Below are 16,140 nucleotides of genomic sequence, written 5' to 3'. Positions count from 1 at the left end.
AGTGGGTTCGATGGATCCGATCATGAGGTGTCAAGAGCAGCTGGACACGTGCATGTTCGGACGGTCCGAAGTGTATGATCGGAGGATCCGATCATGAGCTGTCAAGAGCCAATGGACACGTAGCGTTCGGACGTTCCGAAGTGTTGTTCGGAGGATCCGAACATAGCCTATAAATAGTGCTCGGATTTCCTCATTTTGACTTGCCAATTTCTTGAGTTTTCTCTCATTTTGGAGAGTTTGGAAGGTTTCTAGGGTTAGTTGTTGGTCGAGCGATAGCTAAGAGCTGCCAGGAGTAGTAGCGTAGCGGCGCCTGAGTTTCGAGGCAATCGACATCAAAGGGCTGTCGACGGACGAAGGTAAACCCTAAACCTTTGGTAGTACTAGGGAGTACTGGTTTTGCTAGTCGAGCATGGTAGTATTGATTGAGTATGCTTTTGATGCGTAGGCTTGTGCTAGACCTGATTAGCGGTGTTGCGTAAGGCTAGGCTTGCTGTGATAGAGGTACGAAAGTACTATCCGAGATATCCTGGTTGAGTATACATTCATATATGTGTTGCATGATTATGTGGTGCATTGATATATGTCATTTGATGCATGCTATTATGTCACGTTTATTACTGCACGTTGCATTTCATGTTGAGCCGTACCTCCTTCGAGATAGCCTTTACTGTTGAGCTGTATCTCTTTCGAGATAAGCTATATCTTGGGGCCGCTCAGCCCTGTCTTGTGGACGCATGGACACCGAGAGTACACAGTGGCCGACGGGTCGGGAGGGCTTCGGTGGTCCGGGACATTTTAGGTCCACGTCTGTCTTGTAGTGGATGCAGTGACCCAGAGGTGTACCGCGCGGCACTATCCACTTGGCGCCTCTAGACTGAGCATTGTTGAGATCCTTTTGTGACTCCTGTTTCTTGACTACCCCGGTATCATGATCATAGCATGTGCATTTCATATAGGTCTGTATACTCATACTTTTGTACTGGGCGTTCTTATCGCTCACGTCCTCGGTTTTGTTTATTCTTGGACACCCCATTCCCACGGGGCAGGCCTCAGGTTGGACAGCTCAGGAGGAGCAGGAGGAGGACGTTGAGTATCTGGTTGGTTTAGTTTATCGGTATTGTTTTGATTCGATATGGTTGTATTGGATATTTTATTTGGAATTATTCTAGACTTCGATTGGGTTGTATAACCATTATTTTTGTTGACTTTTCCGTTGTTATCTCTGATTATTGTTAATTAGGTTAATTGCATGCTTAGTTCTTGCCTAGTAGGTGATTCTGGAACGGGTCACTACATTTATGGTATCAGAGCATGCGTACGATTTTGGGATATAGATTTCTGTTTTGGGATTTCCGTTGACCATTTTACCATTCTTCCCTATTCTATGTTGTAGCAATGGCTGACCACTTTGGTGATGAGAGTAGTCAGGGGAGTGTAGGTCGTTGGGGTGACCAGGACGATCGTAGACGTCATTCTTTCTGTTTCTACTCCGATGGGTCATTCGGTGTTAGCGAAGCGTCTAGTGATGGGTTGTCCTTTAGATTTTGAGGGTAACGATGTTGTTATTTTCGTTTTGTTCATTCTCTTGCCTAGATTTCGAGGACGAAATCGTTTTAAGGGGGGGAGAATGTAGTAGCCCGAATTCCAAATTGGGTAATTAACGGAGTAATGGTGATTAAGAAGGTTTAATGTGTAATTTTGACCGAGTCATGATCGGACGGACCGAAGATGGTTCGGAAGCACCGAAGAGTTCGGAAGGTCCGAAGTGGGTTCGATGGATCCGATCATGAGGTGTCAAGAGCAGCTGGACACGTGCATGTTCGGACGGTCCGAAGTGTATGATCGGAGGATCTGATCATGAGCTGTCAAGAGCCAATGGACACGTAGCGTTCGGACGTTCCGAAGTGTTGTTCGGAGGATCCGAACATAGCCTATAAATAGTGCTCGGATTTCCTCATTTTGACTTGCCAATTTCTTGAGTTTTCTCTCATTTTGGAGAGTTTGGAAGGTTTCTAGGGTTAGTTGTTGGTCGAGCGATAGCTAAGAGCTGCCAGGAGTAGTAGCGTAGCGGCGCCTGAGTTTCGAGGCAATCGACATCAAAGGGCTGTCGACGGACGAAGGTAAACCCTAAACCTTTGGTAGTACTAGGGAGTACTGGTTTTGCTAGTCGAGCATGGTAGTATTGATTGAGTATGCTTTTGATGCGTAGGCTTGTGCTAGACTTGATTAGCGGTGTTGCGTAAGGCTAGGCTTGCTGTGATAGAGGTACGAAAGTACTATCCGAGATATCCTGGTTGAGTATACATTCATATATGTGTTGCATGATTATGTGGTGCATTGATATATGTCATTTGATGCATGCTATTATGTCACGTTTATTACTGCACGTTGCATTTCATGTTGAGCCGTACCTCCTTCGAGATAGCCTTTACTGTTGAGCTGTATCTCTTTCGAGATAAGCTATATCTTGGGGCCGCTCAGCCCTGTCTTGTGGACGCATGGACACCGAGAGTACACAGTGGCCGACGGGTCGGGAGGGCTTCGGTGGTCCGGGACATTTTAGGTCCACGTCTGTCTTGTAGTGGATGCAGTGACCCAGAGGTGTACCGCGCGGCACTATCCACTTGGCGCCTCTAGACTGAGCATTGTTGAGATCCTTTTGTGACTCCTGTTTCTTGACTACCCCGGTATCATGATCATAGCATGTGCATTTCATATAGGTCTGTATACTCATACTTTTGTACTGGGCGTTCTTATCGCTCACGTCCTCGGTTTTGTTTATTCTTGGACACCCCATTCCCACGGGGCAGGCCTCAGGTTGGACAGCTCAAGAGGAGCAGGAGGAGGACGTTGAGTATCTGGTTGGTTTAGTTTATCGGTATTGTTTTGATTCGATATGGTTGTATTGGATATTTTATTTGGAATTATTCTAGACTTCGATTGGGTTGTATAACCATTATTTTTGTTGACTTTTCCGCTGTTATCTCTGATTATTGTTAATTAGGTTAATTGCATGCTTAGTTCTTGCCTAGTAGGTGATTCTGGAACGGGTCACTACACTGGATCAGGGTCAAGAAGAGGATGAGAGAAGATTAGATAGCGTGGAGATCCGGGCTTCGAAGCAACATAGGATTCAGCACTCATATGTAGTTGAACCTAGTTGAATTCTTGTAGATAACACAAGATTTGTATGTTCATGTTTAATATGTAATTTGAGTAAATTACATTACGTTTCCGCTTTGTATTTTAAAAAAAAAATTTAGACCCTGTTTTATAATTGAATAATTAGTCCCAATGATGATTAAGAAGATGATTAGCGTCCGGGTCCTCACAAATCCCCTTGATTACCATTTCTTATAATATTATAACTCAGATACTTCAAGGTTCTAATGATCCCTTCGAGCTTAAATCATCGAAAATTCTTATCATTTAAACCATTCAATTCTCACTTACTGCTAAACTAGTCCCCCAAATTCCTTAAAATTGCAGCATTAATTCATTATTTCCTCAAAATTATCCAGTTTGTCCTAAATTTCGGAAATTTCACATTTACCCATAAGTTCTTGGTGTTCCTAATTCCATTGTGTAAGTTTCTTGCAACATAAAATTCGAAAATTTTAAGCTTATTAGACCCAAATTCAATTCTCATAGCCTCGAAATTTACTGATTAACCCAAGTGTTCCTCAAAAATTCGAATTTAATCCCCAAAATTTTCTGAATTTGCAATTTGACCCTTAAAGTTCTCGAACTTACATTTTTGGCCCTACAACTTTTCAAACTTGCATTTCCGGTCCCCAATAAAATCTTCGATTTTAGTCTCATTAAACCTTAAAATCCTCGAACTCGGAATTTAATCCCAAACGATAAATTCGAAACTAGTCGCTTAGGATTTTTATCTTTGCACTTAGGTCCTGAAACTATTGGTCATTACCACTAGGTCCTTAAAATTCTCAATTCGTGCAATTAAATCCTTAAATTCAACTAGGGGGGCATGCATCCTAAATAAATTCTATGCTAGTATATTTCCAAATATCGTCGTAGTCTCAAATAATTAATCCTTACATGGAGTTCTCAAAAAGCAACTCAGCTAGCAACCACAAACCATCAGTAATTTCTTAGAAAATCTACAAGTCCCAAAAGCATTCGTAATTGTCAAGTTTAACTTATGACCCACAAGTATAACATCAGTACTACTAACCAAAAATTAATATAGACAAATCATTTCCGACTTTTCCTAACGCCCAAAAGCAAAATTCTTACTCATGTCCAATTCCACCACACCAGCATGCAAGAAAATTAAATAATTTCTCATTTCATGTCGTACATGCATAAAAGTTTTAAGGATCCAATCTCAATTCATAATGACAGATAGACATGTACTCTAAAACGTGTGTCATGTAAACATATATGTGATTGCATTAAAACATGTACATGCTGAAATCATGACTTGAATGCTTAATACATGAAATAATTTAAAAACATAAAACTTACTGACTTGAGGTGTGACTTCGTGAGCTTCTTGCGACTGGCAGTAGGTATAACCTTTTACAAGAACACCGCTCTGATACCAACTGTAACGAACCGTATTTTCATACTTAAAAATTTGCGGAAAAATGAAAAATTTTCTTGAATGTAAATATCCATACGGTCGTCACTCAACATTCATAAAAATAGATCTCAAAATCATCCGTCACCAATAAAATTTTGCTTGAAGAAACTATCTCAAAATATTTCGCATCTAGATATTTAAAAATCAGAGTATTTTTGAAATTCGAATGAAACGTAAGCATTGCGGTCCTCGGGTCTAGCCTTCCACTCAGTCCAAGCCTGCCCCTTGGTCGCCACCTCCTATCTCCTCAACATAGTCACCTGCATCGATCAAGTCTAGTGAGTCTAAAGACTCAACACGTATAAACTGGAATAACGAGTACTACGTAATAAAATCGCATGCAACTTTAAAATAAGACATACATAACTTGAAACTTGAACTTGCATAATAAACTTGAACATACGTACGTACATAACTAGACGTGCCATCAGCATAAACTTGAACATACATAACTTCAGCAATTTGCGTAGAGGATGTTTCAAAGCAAGTGACCTATAACATAATAAACGCCTGATCAGACAAACCGCAGTACTGGGCTGACAGGGACGTATCCACTGCCACATACATGAGATCCCCGTTCATAATTTAACGGGCTGGTTGGTCCTCGTTCATAATTTAACACTTTCCAACCACGATCTAACCCGTTCATAATTTAACTGGGTGAAGAGGTCCTCGGCCACGTTCACCGACTTCCAAACCCATTCATAATTTCGTCACGAGACAATTAGCATACCTCAAAAACTTAAAAGTATTTTCTTGCACGTCACACATACTTACTTGGCGTTGAGGGATTCGTTGGACTTCGATCGAGGCCGTTGCTGCGACATACTAACATGAGATTGCATACTTAGCTTGCATAACTTAGACGTAGAAATCATACCTACTCTCGAGTTCAATCACTACTTAGGACATTCTACAATTTCTCATGGCTCGACCGTGTAAATCATTGTACTAAACCATGACATCAAACCTCAAACATGTTATAATATTTTTCCCAAAATATGAAGGACACAGACCCCGTGCCTACCTCCGTGTAGGGGTCCGTGTAGACTCGGGTGAAAGGTTCGGAAAGAAAGGTGGACACGGACCCCGTGTCAGGGTCCTGTGGAGGTCCGTGTTGACTCTGGAAAAATGCACACCGGAAGGAACAAAGGCACGGACCCCGTGCCAAGGTCCGTCCGTGGGTCCGTGTACCTGCGGGACAAGTAAAGTTTCGGAAATTCTAAACAGGTTTCGCTTAACAGTCTAGACTTGATTGCACGTATCAACGATTCGACACCCCAAGACTCATCCTAGCATGCCATAACATCAGACCATATTCGTACAAAATCCCAAAGCGACGATGTTCTCCCTACGACACATACCATTCAAAACGTAGCAATTGACACCAATTCGTTCCTACGAGTTCTAATGCATTCGAGTGCCTACCGACGCTAAACGACGTATCAATTAACATCCCAACATCATACTAATCATACCTAGATACATCAACGATCACCCAGTCGATTCCCAACGAAGCCTGCAACATAAAAACTTCAAGAACACAGTTTTCGTAAAAGTCGCAGTTTGAGCAGTCCCACGAAAAACGCCATAACTCACTCGATTTGCATCCAAAAATCTCGAATTTTATATCAAATCGAAGGCATCGAAAAGTTCTAACAATTTTCTAGTTAAAGGTTTTCTCAAAATCTCGACCGAAAAGTCGCAGTTTCAAGCATAACAGTAAAAACGCGATTTTTAGATCTAAAAAGGGCTCCAAAAGCGATTTAAACATGATTGCTCAAACTTCTACACAACATACACATGGTTTTAAGCATAAATAACAACGCACGCATAATATGACATGATCGATGCATCAAGAACAGAATATACGTGCCTTTTGATAATAAACGTTACCGAACCGGCGATATCGAAGCAGGGAAAGATGCGAGAGATGATCCGGGGCGAACGTGGCACTAACTTCCTTGAAGAAACGGGACGAAAATTGCTGAATCCTTGGGGGGGGTGCTGCTTCTAGACCAAGAACCCTAATATTTTCTCTTTAAAAATGAAATTTTGAATTGTAATGTGTGTGTGGGTGTTTACGTGAATGTGTGGGTGTGTTAGTGGTGTATGTGCGTGTGTTTGGGTCTACAAATAGGGTAATTAGAGCTAATTAGGTTAATTAAATAAATAATAACAAATCACAAGATAATTAAAATGGTAATACCCCAAAGTAAAATAATGCAAACAAGTGCTACATCTTTAAAAGTCTTAAAAATCATAAAATCACATAAATCAATAAATTAGGCTTTTAAAATACTAAACTCTCAATAAATCATTTAAAATGCCCCTAACTTAATTTAAAATTAAATACCACATTTTAAAATTGCCAAAATCGTCGCCGGTCTCTTTTCCTCGATCACGCCTCGAATAATCGCCTGAACATAAAACTCAAGAAAAACGTTTAAACGTGAATCAATTAAACATATTATAATTTAAAATAATGCAAATTCATAAATCATGAATTAAAACCCAATTTAATGAAATAAAAATGCATTAAAACCATTTAGAAAAATACATAAGGAATTTAATAACTTGCACGCACGTGGTTCATGTGGACCTCAAATTTCGGGACGTCACATATTGTATAGCTTCTGTATATGTATTATGATAAATTTTATGTCATGGTTTGAAACGACGTTTATGATTATATGTATAATGATATGGTGTATGTTTGTATATGAAAATATGCTTATATATATGCACCAATGTTGTTGCTTGAGTTTTAGATTTTACAAAATGTGGGGAAATCATGCTAAATTTTTTATAAACCGTCAAATTGATACTCTTATTTGAATTATTTCATAATAGAGGATATCATCAAACCCTATTTTGATTATGATTATAAGTATCATTAATCGGGTCAAGTATAGAAGAAGGGTGTCACAGATAATCTCTATAGGGGTCTTGTAACGCCCGAAAATCAGTCCACATAGACAACATGTATGAAAATTATTAAATTGCTAAAATATTTTAATTAAACGATTTTGGATGCATGAATGATATATTTTGTTCTTAAATGATTAAATATATAATTTTGTTTGACTTCATGATTCAAAAATTTTCAGACGAATATCGATGGTTGGTCGGAACGGAAGACCGGAGACGATTAAAGTGTTAAAGTTTTAAAAGCTAAATTTTTTATTTTTAGTTGAGAAAATATTTATTTTAAATATTTTAAAAATTATTGCATTTTTAGGGTCAAATTTAAATCAATTGGTGAGACCAAGTAATTTTATGTATTTTGTAAGGGGATTTTTTGAAATGTATATTTTAAATCTTTTTAATTCAAGCCTAATGATTTTATTATTCTTAATGGACCTAATTTATTAATTAAAAAACTAGTGTTGATTAAGCCTATATTAATTAAGTGATTAAAGAAGCTTTTTATTATTTATTTTATTTAAAGAAGATGATAAATAAATAAATAAATAAGGGCAAAAACTTGTGAGAGACGGTCTCACGGGTCGTATTTGTGAGACGGATATCTTATTTGGGTTATTAATGAAAAAGTATTATTTTTTATGCTAAGAGTGTTATTTTTTATTGTGAAAATGGGTATAGTTGATCCGTCTCACAGATTATGATCTGTGAGACGGTCTCACATGAGACTCACTCATAAATAAGACTCCTAGACCTAAACACACACACGCCACCTACACGCACACACTCATTCACATAACTTCCTAGTGCAGCGGCCGAAACTATGTGTATTGTCAAGGGGGAAAATTTCGATTTTTTTTCTCATTCGTTCGTCGACTTTCTTCCTTGTTCTTCCTTCCAACAACGATCACATGACTCCTTTGCATACCAAGATGGGTTTTTGGTTTGGTTTTGACAAGAAAAAATGTAGAAAAAAAATTGAAATCGTCATCTGTTCGTCACCGAATTTCACCGCTACGGTATTCGTATTTCGGGCGTTTTAAACCTTCTTTTTGCACAATTCAAATCATATTATGTATCTTTAATCATGTTTTCATGAAAAATATGAAAACCTCTTTTTATTTTCGTTTTTATGGCATAACATGAACACAACTTGAGTTTTTATGTTTTTAGATTCATGGTTATGATGCACAAAGGGGCTGCATGGTGGGGGCAATGGGAAGAGACATTTTTCACATGTTTAGGGATTCATAGATGCATGTTTAAGGGCTGAAAAAGATAAGAAAATAATATGAACGAAAATTTGAGTTTGGTTGGTCGTGTGAGTCTAAAGTTGCACGAGTTTGAAGGCTCTAGCGTGCAAGGGCTGTAGGGATGGTCTAGTAGGCTCTAAGGGGTTTGGTTAGGGTTCCATCAAGGTGAGCTAAGGGATGGATGGGTCGGTAGAGGACTAGGAACGAAGAGACATGATTGGTTCAAGCTAGGGTGTCAGAAAAAGAGTGAAGAATTTTCAGTAGCTGTTTAAACTATTCTATGGGTTTTAATTGGCTTGGTTTGGGATGAAAAAGGGTTTGTTAGCTCTTAATAAGTCACGATTCAAGTTTGGTAAAGTTTGTTAAGTTTTGAGTTCATTCGGGTTAAAACCGGGAGGTACGTCTAAGTTTTAAAGACAAATTGGGAAATTAGTCGAGGGCTTAAGTTATGTCTAAGAAATATTTATGGGTTTATTTTAAGGTGTCATGTAAATTTTAGAAATGAAAATTTTATGTTTAAAATTTGGAAAGAAAATATTATGTTTTGAATTATTCGGTTTAAAAATGCTTCATGGTTTAGTCGTTAAGTTATTAAATCAAAAGCATCAAATTTACGTCAAATAAAAATATCTAAAATTTAATTTAATCTTAAATAATTATTTGGGATGATCTAGAGTCAATAAAAGTAAGAAAAGTCAAAATCGAAAAATTTTACGTTCAGGGACAAAACAATCATTTTATACCTAGGTAGTATGATAAAGGTTGGCAGCGTCGTCCCGTATGGTTATAATGTATGATAAATGATATAAAATGATGAGTTTGATGAAACTATGGAATCTTATGATTTATGGTAAAGTGATACAATTTTTACTGTTAAAATGCTATTTTTGGAAAGCTATGATATTTTATGATTTAAAAAAGAAAAAGAAAAAATATTTGAATGATGTGAATTGACTGTGACAAATGATATAGAGGATATGTGAGGGATCCGTTTTAAGAAGGAATTGTGAACTTACAATTTTATGGGAATGTCATGAGGGAAAAGACCCCAGAGGGAGCCCGTTTACTGGACAAGGCCCCAGAGAGAGCCCAACGATCGTATTTTCATGGCGGTCCTAGTGCCCGTCCCATGTGCTACGGTGAGCTAAAACTGATCAGTCAACCAGAGGATAAAAGGCTAGGTACTTTCAAGGATCAAACTTCATCTAAAATGATAAAGGATGCGAAGCTTTGCAATTTTATGATTTTACGATATATGATTTATTTATGCTTAAAAGTTATTTTAAATTAAAGTATGTTTTAATACATATGCTTGCATATATATTATTTGCTAATCATATTTACAACGTCCTGAGTCATTAGACTCGCTAGATTTGCATGGTTGCACGCGAGGATGATTTTGATGGAGGTGCTGACGTTTGAGTGGATCGAGTCTAGCAGTACATTTCCGATGGACATTTTTTTTCCCGCACATATTAGTATTTAAAGTTCTATGAAAAGATTTTGAGGATTTTATATGTTGAGATTTATGATTTATTTTGAAGTTCAATTTTGGAATATTTTTAAATATTGACGTATGATGTTGGTGGTTGACGATTTATAGAATTTTTATGCATTTAGAATTTATGAAAGATTGTGTTATTTTTAATTAAAGGTTTCGAATTTTATAAAGAACAAAAAAAAATAGTAGAATTTTAAAGTTAAAAAATAGTGGACGTTTCAGGTATCATCAGTACCTCATCTTTTTTGGTCTAAAAGAAGTATGAAAATTAGACCAAGTATTTGGCTAGAGATGTGACCGACCTGAGCACCATGTGTTAATTCCGGACTTGTGTTTGTTCAAAATTTGTGTTAATTCAAGTCAGACCGTAGAAATGGACGATCAATATTTCGAGTTTTATGTCTCTCTTTCTGACTGTTGATAGAAATACTAAAGGTAGAGATCTTACAGCGATTTACCCTCTTGAGGTGTTTACTCAGATTCTCGCCCAAATTTGGACCGTTAGATTGTTTTCAATCGTGTTGTTGCCATAACTCTCCTATATATATGGTCCTTCCTTGTCATTTTCACTTTTCTTCTTTCGGCGTTGTTACTCTGCTGAACTGAAAAGTGATTCCCTACCGTATTTTTTTCTCGGCTCGTTTCTTTTTTTCTATCCATCTCCCTAGTAAGTCGTTTTCCCTTTTGGCAAAATGTTTATTCATAGCCCTATGTTAGTTCAGGAGGAGCTAGATACATTATAAGAAAAAAAACTCTAATAAAACAAGTTCCTTGAAATAAGACATTTGTGATGAGATTTAGACTCATCTGATCTTATCTTTGGTACATTGTTGATTTTGAATTTATACCGTTTTATTTGGGATTGTATGCTTGTCATAAAATATTAGTCCACGTGTTTTATGTTTAAGAGACTTTATCTATATATATATCGTGATATTCATATGACTCAGCTCGGATAACCTTGATATGGGCTCTGAGAAAAATTGGAAGAGAATGATTTTCTCTCGCTTGATTTTCTATTGAATCATACAGTGCATATATATACAGAGGAGTTCTTGAAGTTGCAAAGTGCTATATTTAGACAAAAGAATAAATAAAGGAAAATCATAATCATGGTTGAGATTTGATAACACTAATTCTTCCATTAATTTTTCCATTGATGCTTCCAGAATTTGAGTCACGGCTGATGTGTCTGATCCCTTCTGATTTGTAGAGTTTCCTCAACATGCCCCCTCAAATTGGGCTGTGGAGGTAATGAAACACCCAATTTGGAGCGAAAAGTACTGAACAGGTTCTTAGGCAAAGGCTTTGTGAATATGTCAGCTGGCTGAGACGAAGAAGTAATGTATCGAGTGATCAAGGTCCCCATAGCAACCTTTTCCCGGACAAAATGATAATCGATTTCAATGTGTTTAGTTCTAGCATGAAAAATAGGACTTATGGACATATGAAGAGCGCTGATGTTGTCACAAAATAATTGAGGTGGTTGAGGAAGATAAATGCCAATGTCACGCAATAATGAAACCAACCATGTTAACTCCGCTGTGGTAACTGCCATCGAGCGATATTCAGCCTCCGAACTTGATCTCGAAACAGTTGGTTGTTTCTTAGAGCACCAAGAAACACAGTTTGCACCAAGAAATACACAAAAACCAGTTGTGCTTCTTCTAGTTGTAGGACAACCACCCCAATCAGCATCACTAAAACCACAGAGTGAAATCGGGCTTTGAGAGAGATAACGAATACCAAGGGATTGAGTTCCTTTGAGGTACCTTAATATGCGTTTTACAGCCTTGAAATCAGCCATATTGGGATGACTAAAACTTTGACACACACGGTTGACAGAATGAATAATGTCAGGTCTTGTGAATGTAAGATATTGAAGCGCACCAACTATACTGCGATATGTAAAGGCATCTACTGGTTCATCATCTTGAGTGGTTGGCCGATCTTTGAGCACCATTGGCGTTTTGTTCAGAGAGCTGTCAAGCATTTTGGTTCGTTGAAGTAAATCCTTAATATACTTTGTTTGTGACAAAAACAGACCACCAGGGAAAGGCTTGACCTCAATGCCGAGAAAATAATGTAAAGGACCTAAATCCTTTATCGCAAATTCATGTGCCAATTGATTAATTAACATTTGTATAAGTGAGCTATCATTTCCAGCGACAAGAACGTCATCAACATAAATAAGAAGAATGATTGTAACTGTGGCAGAGTGAAGTATGAATAAAGATGAATCAGATTTGCTGCAAGAGAATCCAAGATGGAGAAGGAACTGTGACAAGCGATCAAACCAAGCACGAGATGCTTGTTTGAGTCCATATAAGGACTTTTTCAGCAAGCATACATGATGTGGGTGCTGTTCATCAAGAAAACCTGGCGGTTGTTCCATGTAAATTGTTTCCTTAAGATGTCCATGTAAAAAGGCATTTTTCACATCAAGTTGTCTCATGTCCCATTTGAGAGAGATAGAAAGAGCAATAACGAGTCGAATTGTGGTTGGTTTAACCACCAGACTGAAAGTTTCATTGAAATCAATTCCATCCATTTGTGTGAATCCTTTTGCTACTAATCTAGCTTTGTAGCGATCAATCAACCCGTTGTCATGATATTTGATGCGAAAGACCCACTTTGAGCCAACAACATTAGCATTTGGTGGTCGAGGGACAAGCTGCCAAGTTTCATTTGAATATAAGGCTTGCAACTCCTCATTCATGGCAGCAGCCCATTTTGGGTCTTTGAGTGCCCTTTTGAGAGTTTTTGGTTCAGAATCTTCACTGGTAGCTAGAAGGACATAATCTTTTAGATGACTTGGCAGACATCGATCACGCAGCGGTCGTGTAGAAGTAGCATTGTTTGATGATGAAGGATGTAGCACAATCTGCTCATCATGAGGCATAGAAGATGAAGGATTAGAAACTGATTCGGGTTGAGATGTGTCATTTCTTGGACATGAGTCTTCAAGAGAGCTGATTTCGTCATTTTGGCATATATCAAATGAGTTGTCAAGAGATTGTGGTCCTATATTTGTAGCACAAGAATTATCAGATTGAGATGCCCCTGCAAGAAAAATAGGATCATAACAATCTATATTTTTAATGGGCAGAGTACTTTCTGAAATTGATATTGGGATATTGGTTGCTGGTAGTTCCTTTTGATCAACTCCAATCCATTCATCCATAGAAGGGAATTCAGATAAGACAAGCTCCGAAGAAGTAGGTGAAGAACTGGATGGCTTGTAAGGAAACACTTCTTCATTGAAAATCACATGTCGTGATATAAAAACTTGTCGAGTCCGAGGTTCTAAACAACGATAACCTTTATGAATGGAGCTGTAACCAACAAAGACACAAGGATAAGTCTTCTTGGTAAATTTTGATCCACCCCGATATCGAAGTGATGGGAAACACTGGCATCCTAACACCCGCAAGCTGCTATAATTTGGATGTTGCTTGTAAATTTTGTAGTATGGAGTGTCATTCTGCAAGACTGGAGATGGCAATCGATTGATTAAATAAACTGCTGCAAGAAAAGCTTCAACCCAAAGAGAAAGAGGCATGTTGGCATGAAACATCATTGTTAGACCCATCTCAACAATGTGGCGATGTTTGCTTTCGGCGACTCCATTTTGTTCAGGAGTTCCAGGACATGAGACATGAATGTCAATTCCACAATCATATAGAGAAGATATAAACCTTTTAGAGCTAAATTCACCTCCACCATCGCATTGAAATATTTTAATTTTTCTGTCAAATTGGTTTTCAACCAATTTCTTGAACCTTATGAAGCAATCAAAAAACTCGGATTTCTTCTTTAAAGGGTAAAGCCATGTAAATCGTGAGAAATCATCCACAAAGATCACGTAATAACGACAACTTTGATTAGAAGATAAAGGTGCAGGACCCCATAAATCACAATGTATCTTCTCAAGAGGATGTGTCAAGGTTTTATTTAATTTTTGAAAAGGAAGTTTACAACTCTTTCCCATTTGACAACTAACACATATTGTAGGTTTAGATATCCAATGGACAATATCTATAATTTTCTTTTCTTTCAGGATATGTAAAACTTTGGAGCTGGGGTGTCCAAGACGTTGATGCCATATACTAGTAGAAGAGCCGCCTTTCCTTATTGCATTTAAAGCCTCTTGAGAAGTTTCTTCCAGAGCATAGAGTTGCCCTTTCTTATGTCCTCTCGCTACTGTTCTTTGGAATCGGTCCTTAACAACAAAATCAGATGCAGTGAATTCAAGAGTACACAAATTATCTGAAGCAAGTTTGCCAACTGATAATAAATTCTTTTTCAATTCAGGGACAACCAGAACATCCTTCAAATTTAAGCTGCCCATCTTAGTATTGAGACATATGTTTCCTGTATGAGTAATAGGCAAACTTTCTCCATTTCCAACATAAATGACGTCATTTCCTCTATATGATTTTGCAAATAAGAGTTTACCTGGATCATTGGTCATATGAGAAGTGGCACCTGAGTCAACATAAAAGGTTTCATCATTTGATCCATTAACAGCTAAAGCTGCTAGTGCTTGTGGAAGATCATCAGATTGATAGGAGTAATCAAATCTATGCCAACAATCAATTGCAACATGGTTGGATCTGCCACAAATCTGACATGGTTCTTTTTCATTGTTGTTGGAGTTATTTGAAAGTTGTGTTGGCTGTTCGATTTGACTTTTATCCTCGGCTTGAGAATGGTTAAAGTGCCCTATTTGTTTCTGGTTGTTGTTGCGTCTATCTTGTGGATTGTAACGACCAGCTGGAGTAAAGCCCCTTCCTCTGGAATTGAAGTGACCTCTACCACCTCTACCATTTTGTCCTCGTCCACGTTGGCTAAAATAGGCTTGGGCATGTTCAAGAAATACCTTTTCTTCTTCTCTTTGAGCAGCCAAGGCTTGTTCATGTCCCTGAAGTGCTAGCACAAACTGACCAAAGGACGGGTAAGGTGGTTTAGAAAGCATGGCTAAGCGAAAGTTCTCATACCTTGGCCCCAAGCCTCTAGCAAATTGAAAGACTTTGTCAATGTCACTAACAGGCTTCTTGATTGCAGCAAGCATGTCACATATTGCCTTGAATTCTCTCAGATACTCATCTACTGCTTGTGACCCTTTCTTTAGCGTCATTAGTAGATGTTTTAGATGTCCCTCTTTTTCAATAGTTACCGGCAGCAAGTGTTCTTCAAGAGAGGACCATAGCTCATACACTGTTTCAGCGTCAAGATTTAGGCCAAGGGTATCTTCTCTCATCGTGCCAAGAAGCCAAGAGAGAAGAAGACCATCATTGACAATCCACGGAGAATAGTTCGGATTTACTACTATATCTCCTTTGTCATTTTCAAGTTCAGCAAATGGTTTTTCATCAGAGTGAAGATGATGAAGTATTCCTAAGCTGCGAACAAGAGGTATGATTTGAGAACGCCATAGCAAGTAATTGTTGGAGTTTAATTTTGCCGATACCAAGCTAGAGCATTGGTGAAATGCTTGGATGCTCAATTGTGGCTCCTGAGTTTTAACTAGGCTAGACATTTTTTGGTTTGGTTGAATGATATCACAGCTTGCTGGTATATGGCTCTGATACCATGAGAAAAATTGGAAGAGAATGATTTTCTCTCGCTTGATTTTCTATTGAATCATACAGTGCATATATATACAGAGGAGTTCTTGAAGTTGCAAAGTGCTATATTTAGACAAAAGAATAAATAAAGGAAAATCATAATCATGGTTGAGATTTGATAGCACTAATTCTTCCATTAATTTTTCCATTGATGCTTCCAGAATTTGAGTCACGGCTGATGTGTCTAATCCCTTCTGATCTGTAGAGTTTCCTTAACAGGCT

Source organism: Primulina eburnea, chromosome 15 (assembly GCF_022965805.1).
Source record: "Primulina eburnea isolate SZY01 chromosome 15, ASM2296580v1, whole genome shotgun sequence".
Lineage (NCBI taxonomy): Eukaryota > Viridiplantae > Streptophyta > Magnoliopsida > Lamiales > Gesneriaceae > Primulina > Primulina eburnea.
The sequence above is the reverse complement of the archived record's forward strand: the minus strand, read 5'-3'. Positions refer to the sequence as shown.